Genomic DNA, 11,444 nt, shown 5'->3' with positions numbered 1-11,444 from the left:
TTCTCTTATGTGAGACTAAACTCACATATTAATGACCTCAACAACTTCTCAACTTTTAAATAGGAGAAAGGATTCTAAGGCCAACTCTAACAAATCTCCTCCTTAGATTTAATCCAATCAACTCTGCTTAAATCTACTGCTGCCATTAGCCCCCTAGAGCTATCTTCGTCACCTGATGTTGTACAAGTCCATACAATGTGTAACACCCTATGTTACGAAGCCCAAAAGTTAATTCTATAATTGCTTTTTTGCCATTGAAAGATTAGATAGAATCTTTTTTATTAGTTTAGAGATATCTCTGCATTTTTAGTTTTAAAATAGAGGTGTTTAGAAGGGTTTGTATGCTAAAAAGCCTTAATAGATTTTAAGTTAAAAATGATCAAGCTATTAGTCAACCCATTAAGCCAAATATCTCTACATAATGCCTACAAAACCCTAGAGAATAGAATATTGTAGATTCTAACACCTACAGTGCTAAGCATGGAGAAGGAATAGAAGATTTTCCCGACGTATGTTCGTTAGCCCCAAGATCATTTTTCGGTAGAAAAATCTTTAGGCAAGTATCGGCTAGCTTCTTTTCACTCTTTTGATTTCTAAGTACTTTTGAATTCCTCATGTTAAACATATTTGATCCATCATAATTATTCATTACCTTAGCATTGATATATTTATCAAGTTTGTATCGATGTCTTAGTGAAAAACATGCATGTATGTAGTTTTTGACCTAGAGTTGTAAATATCTGATGAGAACTTTTGATCCATGTTTCATACGCTAGGTTTTGATAGTTTTATGTGCCAATTTTTATTTTTACATACGTAGGCCACATTTCGACCATGTTTTGGTAAGTTTTTACAAAACCCTAGATAAACAATTTGTGTTTTATCATGTCTATGATCATGATAATTGTTCCACATATGTTAGTTTTGTGATATTATGCTAAAAAAGTGCAAGTGAGGATCTACAACCTTCATGCTTTTGTGTTATATTTCTCACTTGATAATTAGTCGTGTAATATAGAAAAGCTGAGATTAGACAACATCATTTGTAATCACCGAACTTAAAATGAGTCATTTTGAAAATATTGGGTTTAAATGGGGGAGAATAAATAATATTTGGCTTTTTAAGGTGTGGGATTCAATCTGGCCATTTTGATGAGTTTAATACCATAATCCCGTCTTGGATTACCGAGATTCAATTTAGCACCCTAGGAATTTGGAAATGTTTTGTGCATGCCTGCGTGGTATATGTATATATGCTTATGATGTTTGATGAAGTGTGTACAATATGTTAGACCCTAGAGGGGGGGTGATTAGGGTCTTATGCTAATCTAATCCGATTAAATGCCAATTAAAACTAATTAACAAATATATTCTTGCAAGATAGATATACAAAGAGTTATGTGCAAGAATATGTAATATACACAAGATGATATATCCTATATGATAGAAATATATGCAAGGATATATAAACAATAAGATATACCCTAACAAAGAGATATAGACAATGTATGTGCAAGGATATAAAACTAACAAGAGGGGTAAATAAATTAACTACAAAAGTGATAGGGCAAAATGATCAACAAGCAATACACAATGGCGATGTAAGATATGAATATGAAAACAAGTGCGCCAATGCAATCACAAACAAAGGATATGTTTACGAGGTTCGGTCCCCACGACCTACGTCCCCGCTCCTCACCTCGAGGAGATCTCCACTATCACAACCGGGTTTTCTACGTTCACCCGAACAACGTTTACACCTCACAATACAATCACTATGTAATCACACCTCACACACTAAGTGTTGGTCCTAGCCCGTGTCCTCCTCCTCAAGTGCTCGGTTACAACCTCTCCCTAGGCACGTCAACCGACGTCACTCCTCTTGGATTCGACTCCGTCTCTCACCACTCACTTTTCTCGGTGTACAAGTGTATTACAAGTGAATCCTCACAATTAAGCACAATATAAATCAATTGATTGTTCTCTAAACAAGGTGAGAACTCAATTAAGCTCACTCTCAATGTCACAAACCCACAACCCTAAATTATACTATGAATGTAAATACAATAAGCTCAATAGGTTGTGTGTGAACAAAGAGATAATAAAATCAACTAAACTCAATATGAACACTAGCTTAATAAAAAGATAATCAAACAATATAAAATATGAAGCTAGATTGAGTTTAGAAAACTTCTCAATAGATCAAGAGTGGAAGGAGAAGAGTTGGATGCTCAAACACCAATAGATGATCTCCTCAAGCTCTTGTGGAAGTGATTCACAAAACCAAAACACTCAAATGCTTAAAAGCTTATAAACACACTTAAACCAAACATAAACCCTTGAACAAAACTTGTAAACTTCTTAAAAACTTTTCTCTTATTGTTCTTGTTAGATGGGAGAGGTAAATGCAATGGGGTATTTATAACAACCCAAGACATCAGCCAAAACCCCAAGGAAATGACCAAAAACCCAAAAACAAACAAAACAGAAAACTAGCCGTTACTGTGCAACGGCTCTCTGATAAGTCGACTTAGAGTCGACTTATGACATATACAGTTTTTGGCAGATGCTGAAAATTATGCGTATCTGGATTTGTAAAATCAGTTAAAAATAGTAAATCAACTCTAAACATTATGAAATTTTGAGGGATGTTTCTAAACATGTAAATAAACATTTTACATTGAAAAAGGACTTCCCAAATGAAAAATATCATCATTTTACAAAATAGTCCAAAACATGAAAACCTGAAAATTGATATTTTGATATTTTGACTTAAACAACATTTTGAAACCTTATGAAATGATTGTATAGACTTGATAAAAGATATAATATGTTGTTATGAAGTCTATAACCTAGAAATGCAATATTTTCATGAAATTGCATATTCTATGCAAATATATTCAAAACACTAAATATGATTTCATTAAATATAAGCTTGTTAAAGGGGAAATCATATATAGGCATATAAACATGAAACAAAATAGTATTTTCCAATTCTATTCATTTGTTTCATAGTAAAACTTGAAAACTATCAAACCAAAACATATATGTGTATATATAACTATATATATACAAAATCCAAAACGTGTATGTGTGTATATGATTGAGCTTAAAGTACTAACACACATAATATAAATTCCTAAACTAAATTACCCAAGCTTGATCTTGATCTTCATTGTAGCTCAACTTGGTAATCTTGCGGATGAAGCTTTGAACTTGGATCTTCAACTTGAATTTGCATAAGCTTCACCGACATTCCGCCAACCTCCTTTGGATATGATCGTTGAAGCTCTATTCCATCCATCCTCCAACAACGTTGTTTGTCTACAATATATAAGAATGTACAAACACTAGACAAACAACATTAGTAATAAATTGTTTGTTAAACATCATCAAAACAAGAAGGCCAACACAATATACTAGTGTTTTAAGTTTTAAAATACCGTGAGCCAAGTAATGAGTCCCAATACATGTTCCTTTCGAGAGATATAACAAGGAATATCTCATCATGATTTTGAGAGTTTTTTTTGAGATTCATATTTGCTCAATCATGTATATTTTTCTATATTTCTATTCAGTCGTTAATATAGTCTCTATTTTTGAATCATTTGATGAATATCTCTTTAAGCCTTCTTTCATTTGATTTTAGTTATATAGTGAATTGCCTTTTCACTATATTATCCTTTGGGTCATATGCTTTTGCAGTGCTTGCTATTATCCGCTCTAATAGATTTGATTTTATTATTTATCCTTTTTCTTATCTTTTTCTTAGATGGTTAGTATATTTCAGAGTAAAGTGCTGGTTAAGTCAGGAACAATAGATTTTAAGGTATATGTGGTTTTATTTTGATTTTGAAAAATAATTTCAATTCTTTGAATATTTTCTCATAAGATCCTGAGGTATATAATATTTTCACAAATACATTTTTTTTTAAAAAGCATGCAAATTAGAAGCTTAAGTATATCATTTGCATTCGGTTATTGTCTAAGTGGTTTACTTCTAGCCTAGTCACGTGCTGTTTAGGTCTCGGGGCATGATAGAGTTTTAGTGATATTAGAACAAAGGATTCAAAATGAGTTAGAGATTGTTCTAAATATTTTTGGGAATCTGAGCTTACAAAATATTTTGTGAGAAAAGGATTATTTTCAGAAAAAAATGAAATTTGAACAAACCAAAGATTGAAGTAAAGTCGTTTGAATTGATATTTTTTTTAAAATTTATGAATATTGTTTTCTTCCCAGATTTGATTTGATTCTCAATTGTAGGCCAAATTAGTAATAATTACTAACCAAGAAAGTAATGAATGATGAGATTTTACTTTTAGACTTAGTCGCGGGTTTTGAATTTTGGCATTCTAGGCTTCATTTGAGATCTTTTGGGCTCGAAATAATCTTTATTTGAGTCTTTTCATTAATAATTCTTTATTATCTAAAAATTAAGATAAAAAATAATATTACCAGATAGATTTATTCAAAAGAAATAGATAATAAGGATATAAAACTGTAATAAAATAGTCTTCTAACGAAGAAAGAAAATAAAAATAAAAGAAAAAAAAAATCCTAACTCACTTTCACAGGAATCGCGATTGTATTTAGCACATACAACAAACCTTCAAACCCTTAGGTTATCCTAGTGAACAAGTTGTAGTCTCGTTAGGGTTTGAAGTGAATATACTCATAAAATTTGATTAACTTGCCACTTGGAAGAAGTCAATGTATAACTAATTTCCTTGATATCTTTAAACAATCTAATTAGAATTAGTTTTTACTCAATAAAATATTTTTATGTATAACTCTAAAATAAATCAATTTAGAAACTTTCTCATTGTAGTTATACAAAAGCAAGTCTAATTAGAAATTTAATTAAAAGTTTTGAAAAGAACATGCTAACTCATTGTCTCTAACAATCTTTAAGTATAGTATTTTCTTTAGCAATGACATCAAATTTGGAAACTAGTATCTCATTATTGGATTTCAAATCTACATGCTTGCTTTTTAGATCTATAAAATTACTTTGCAATTTTGTATAGGCATGAGACAATCTTTCATATGCACAAGCGAGTTCATCAATAGATAAATCATTTTCGGAATCGGATTCGCTTACTACACAAGAGTTATCCTCTTGTGGCCGTGTGCATGATGCTCCACATGAACTTAAAGAAGAATCCTCCAAAGCTTGTCGGATTGCCTCCAAGTCCCCTTGATGTGCTTCAATGAATTTCTAAAGTTTGTAAGTACTATCAAAATGAACAAATTTGTTAGAAAATGATGAGTCAAAAGCATTAAGCAAAAATTCTAACAAAAGGTTAGAAAATGATGAGTCAAAAGCATTAAGCAAAAATTCTAACAAAAGCTTGTTTATTGTAAACATTTTCTTATCATGATTGCTCCACTTAGATTTCTCCAATGTGGGCACAATATAAGCACAATCAATAACTTCACATAAGTCAACATTTCTAGATTCAACAAATATTTTAAATTTAGAGCACCATTGAGCATAAGGGAAATTTCTATATTTTGGAGCAATATTTGGATTATAGCCTAAACAAAATACATTTATATTCATTATATATATGTGAATATATGTAAGCAAGACAAATACAATTATAACTAGATTAGCACAAATAAGATAACTTGGATCTTTAACTCAAGGTGATTAGACCTTAAATCAAAGAGCACCAAGCTCTGATACCAATTGTTAGACCCTAGAGGGGGGTGATTAGGGTCTTATGCTAATCTAATCCGATTTTATGCCAATTAAAACTAATAACAAGTTGTCCTAGCAAGTGTAAAATACAACAAGATACATAAGCTAGGATAGACAATATGAACTAATGAATATATCCTAGCAATGAGATATTACAAATATATGAGTAAGGATATATAAACAACTTAAGGGTAAATAATGTAAACAAAGAAGTGGACAAACTAACTAATGAGACAATGACGATATGAACAATGAGCACAAATATAAATGAACGCTAAAGCACACACAAACACAATCAAATGATCACGGAGTTCGGACCTTCCGTCCTACGTCTCCGCTCCCCACTCTCGGGGAGAAATCCACTATCACAACCGGGTTTTTTACGTTTACCCGAACAACGTTTACACCTCATACTACGGTTTTCTAGTTTATCAAAAACTCTACAATTAACACTCTTGCAATCCCACTTTACACCCTCTCAAGTGTTGGAACTAGACGTGTCTCCCTCAAGTGCTCGGATATAACCTCTCCCTAGGTTCGTCAACCGACGCCACTCCTCTTGGGACGATCCCTGACTCTCGCCACACACTTCTTTTGGTATACAAATGTATTACAAAGTAAATCTCATAATAAGCACAATTACAATAAATGATTGTTCTCTAATATGGATGAGAACACAATGAAAGCTCACACTCAATTGTTACAACTCTCACCAACCCAAATATACTATATATAAAAATACGATAAGCTCAAGTGAGTGTGTGTAATCAATGAGTGAAATAAAATCTAACTCAAATAGCAAACTAGCAATAATAAGAATTTAAAAATCAATAATAAAATTGCAAGAGAAAAGAGTTAGAAAAACTTCTCTATAAACACAAAGGAGAGGATGAAGAAGATTGAGGATGAATCCCTCAATTGACAACGCAAGCTTCCTCCTTTGTAAACAAAAATCCTAAACTTAAAACAAACTTAAACAAACTTTTAATCTCTTTTAAAACTTGTATAAAACTCTCTCTTGGTTGTGGAAAATAGTTATGACAAAGGGGTATATATAGGGTAGAAGGAAACAACCCAAAAAATCTTAAAAACCCACTAAAAAAAAATCAAAAAACAGAAGTTATCATTAGTGCTCAAGGGTCGGGTGCTACAGTAATGGCGGTCGACCGCACTGTTCACGGATAGTTTCTATTTTTGACAAATTCAGAAATTTTGCGTATCTGACTTTGTAAAATCAATTAAAAATAGTAAATCAACTCTAAAAATCATGAAATTTTGAGGGAAGGTTCTAGATATGTAGATAAACATGTTAGAGGAAGAATTTCTGAAATATCACTTCCCAGTCGAGATAAATAAATGTTTGAATACAGATATATAGTTTCTAAAAAAATGCAGAAAATACGGTTTTGTAAATTCAATTGAAAATAACAAAACAACTCCAAAATTAGTAAAAATTGGGGAAATTTTTGTATATATGATGATAAACATGTAAACGAAGAAATTTTTCAAATCGCATTTCCCAATTGTGAAAACGTATCAGTTTTGTAAAAACATGCACGAACATGTGCACGAACATGAGCTAATTAAAAACTTGATTTTGTAAATTCAAATAAACATAACAAATTAATTCCAAAATTGATAAAACTTTGGGAAACATTTATAAACATGAAATTAAATATGTTAGAAAAAGAATGTTTCAAATTGAGTTTCCCATTTGTGAAAACTCATGTATTTTGCAAGTGTGTCCAAAACATAAAAATGTGATATACATGAAATTTGATGTTTTGACATAAACAATGTTTTGAAACCCTATGAAATAATTTTATAGACTTAATGAAATATGTATACAATAATTGTTAAGTCCATAAACCAAAACTTGTGTATATATATAACTATATATATAAAAACCAAATGTGTGTGTATATATGATTGAGCTTAAAGTACTAACACACATAATATAAACCTAAACTAAATGTTACCTAAGCAGTCTTGATCTTCAATAAGCTTGACTTGGTACACTTGCGGATGAAACTTGAACTTGAATCTTTAACTATGAATTGTGTAGGCTTCACTCCATAATTCTGCCAACCTCCATTGGATATGATCGTGAATGCGTAATTCCATCCATCCTCTAATTTATTATTTGCCTAGAATAAATACGAAAACACAAACACTAGACAAAAAACATTAGAAGTAAATTATTTGTTAAACATCATCAAAACAAGAAGGCCAACAATCTCCTCCTTTTTGATGATGACAAACAATCTATAAAAAAGATATATGTAAGAAAGGAAATGAATATATAAATTATAATTTACATGTATATAAGCAAGAAAGAGTATACTCACAATATTTCTCCCCCTTTGACAACATCAAAAAAGGGACAAAGAAATAAAGAGAGCGAAAGCTCCCCCTATCAATATGCATGGGTGAGTATAACACATAGAAGGATATAGGGATTGCTCCTCCTATCGAAATGCCTCATGAATGTATGAAATGAATGCTAAGGCATACATATGTGAGAAAAGCATAGATTAAAAACATGCTAAACATAACTCACATATAAAAAAGATAATGAGAACTCATATAAATATGTTAATATGAAAGAAGTGTCTCATTACACAATTTTAAAAACATAGTGTATAAAAATAGATTTATGAAATCAAAAGATAGAACATGAGAATCACGCAAAAAGTTTACAAATCAACCAAATGAAATCATAAATCAAAGTGTAAATCCAAAAACAATGTTTGATCAATAAAGAAAACTTTCTTTGTAGGACTTGATCAAACTACTCATAGAATACATTATAAAGCATATTTAAAATTTTTTTATGCTATATAATGAATTCAAAAGAACAAATCAAAACAAAATTTTTATAGTTCAAAAATAAGATTACAAAATATATAAGAATCATGAACTATGGAAAAAAAATCATCTTTAAAAGTATAAAACCAAATCATTATTGATTTTCAAAAATCAAGAGAGGCAACTATATCTAGCTCTTGAGCTAGTATCAACCCATATAAATATTTCTAGCACCCGGTAAACAAGATTTGAGAATAAACACCCAATAAACCCGGAGGGTTATATAAACACAAACCTCTCATCAAAACAAAACCAATAATCATAAAAACAAAAGAATTTGATCAATGAAAAAAAATTGTTTTCATGTTCAAAAGTTTAAAGTATACTTTTTCAAAACCAAGAAAAAAGAAAAATAAAAACATTAAAATTCTTGGTTTAAAATCAAATTTATTTTGGTACCCAAGTATTCTTGGTACCAAAAGGTTTAGGGATATGACCCCTATCATTTAAGTTCAAAGCCCTAGGGTTACGAACCTTCTTGGGCACATATGGTGCACTAACACGGTCAAAACAATATTTATTCAAATGACCATTCCGATTGTAATTTGTGCAATAAAAGAGATCCATTTGTTTTTGTGGACCATTAGTTCGTGCACGGGAATCATTTTAAAATAAAGATTGTCTTTTAGATTCATTTTGCAAATAAGAAGCATTCTTAAACAATGGTCTATTTGGAACATATTGTAACTTTGGAGCTTTTTACAAATCAAAATAAAATTTAGCAAGATGTCCAAACCTACCACAAACATCACATTATACTTGGTTTTGTATAGCTATAATGAAAAGATTTTCTAGGAGATTTACCTTAGAGTTATATATAAAAACGTTTTCTTGAGTAGTAAATAGTTTCAATTAGAATATCCAAATATATCAAGTAAATTAATTATTCACTAACTTCTTTAAATTAACAAGTTGATCAAATTTTGTGGGTATATTCACTACAAACCCTCACGAGACTATAATTCGTCCACTAGGGTAACCTAGGGTTTTAAAGGATTGTTGTATATGCTAAATATAATCGTGATTCCTGCGAAAGTGAGTTAGGATTTTTTTCTTTCTCTTTTATTTTCTTTCTTTGCTAGAGGATTAGCAAAAGTTTATGTGTGGGAGTATTTAATAATTATATTCTTATTGTATTTTTATACCCTTATTATCTATTTTATATAAATAATTATTCTACTAATAATTATTTTTATCTTAATTTACAGGTTAATAAAGAAATAATGAATAAAAGCCCAAAAGACTCTAACTTTCTTATTTTGTAACCTTTTATTGAAGCCCGAGATCAAGCCAAGTAGCCCATAGAAGCCAAATAAAATAAAAATCTAATATGAAAAGAAATCATATTCAAGATGGTTGGCCACAAAGAAATAATAATATCTCCTAATCCGGAAGGCGGAATTTAATATATAATATATAAAAATCGCCTCTCTCGACGAGACGAAGCCATCTGTCAAGTCAGTTTTTTTATACTAGTATCGATATCAGTATCGATACCTACATCAATAGATGCATCGATACCCATATCGATACATGTATCGATACCAAATGTGCAATTACGATTTAAAGGCTGAAATTGATTAACTTAGGAATCAAGTTTAATTCAAGGGCTCTCATTCATTACTGCAGGCTATAAATAGAAGGTAGAGAGTGAGGGATTAGGGTGTGAAATATTTTGTAAAAGCTCCTTTTAGAGAAGAGGGTTACTCTTAATTGAGAAATCCTTCTAAATTGTAACTTTTTGTTATAATTAATAAGAATTATTTTACCTCTTCATATTTTTATTTTCTTCTCTTTGTTGGATTAGAAGATGAAGATAGGATGAAGATGAAGATCAAGATGAATGTTTGCTATCAGCTTGAGGCTAGAATCTTCTTGGGATGTAAATTTTCTTTTTGTTAATAAATTTATCATTTACTTTCTTTTCTTGCTTAAATAGCTAAGAAGCTAGAACTTTTTGCCTTAGATTTATTTTCATTCTTAATAGAGTAGATTTATTTTCATGTCTTTATTTTCTTGCTTTAAATTCTTACATTTATTTATTGCAATTTATTTTGTAGTTTAGATTTTATTTTCTTGTACTATTCACCTTGAAGCCAGAATCCTCTTGGGATTAGTTTTTATTTTTATTTAGTTTTCTTTTCCTTGATTCACCTTGAGGCTAGAACCCTCTAGGGAATTACCCTTTTTTAAAGATGTGGAACTAATACTTATGGGAACTCTAAAAATTCCATGAAACTAGCTAGTGGATTCAATTCTAGATTCAACATATCTCTAATTGAATCCTACATCGTTTACTTTCTTTATTTTCCTCCTTATTCTTGATTTTTCTCTCATTTGTTTCTTGATTATATTTTCTTCATCATTCTTTCTTCCCTTTTGTTAGTTTTTTTTACATTCACTCTTTATCACATCCACTCTTTATCTCTCCACTCTCAATCTCGTTTTGTATTTACTTACATACAATCACTCTTACTCTGTTTTTCTCTCCACAATCACATCCTCATCACTCCTAATTGTCACACACACAACATAAGAACCGATTTTAATTTTCTCCTACAAGCACCTTCCTCGTGGGATCGATAACTTTTTATACTATAACTTGATGGTTGTGAACTTGCATCTCTAGAGGTATACATTTATGCCCCGTCAGTTTGGTTGACTCTGTCTCGAAAGAATAAGTGATTACATATATAATTCGGCTAATTCCGACTTACGGTTCGAGAGATATGACCCGTTCTTCGTTGCAAGTTATTTTCCTCGACCGGGTCCACGTTGGGCTTGTATCGCTCCCGCTTCTCCATAAATATGTCCGCAGTGTGTGTTCTACATCACATTGTTCGTATATCTTACACATGCAATTGGTTCT

This window comes from Asparagus officinalis, chromosome 6 (genome assembly GCF_001876935.1).
Source record: "Asparagus officinalis chromosome 6, Aspof.V1, whole genome shotgun sequence".
Taxonomy (NCBI): Eukaryota; Viridiplantae; Streptophyta; class Magnoliopsida; order Asparagales; family Asparagaceae; genus Asparagus; species Asparagus officinalis.
The sequence above is the reverse complement of the archived record's forward strand: the minus strand, read 5'-3'. Positions refer to the sequence as shown.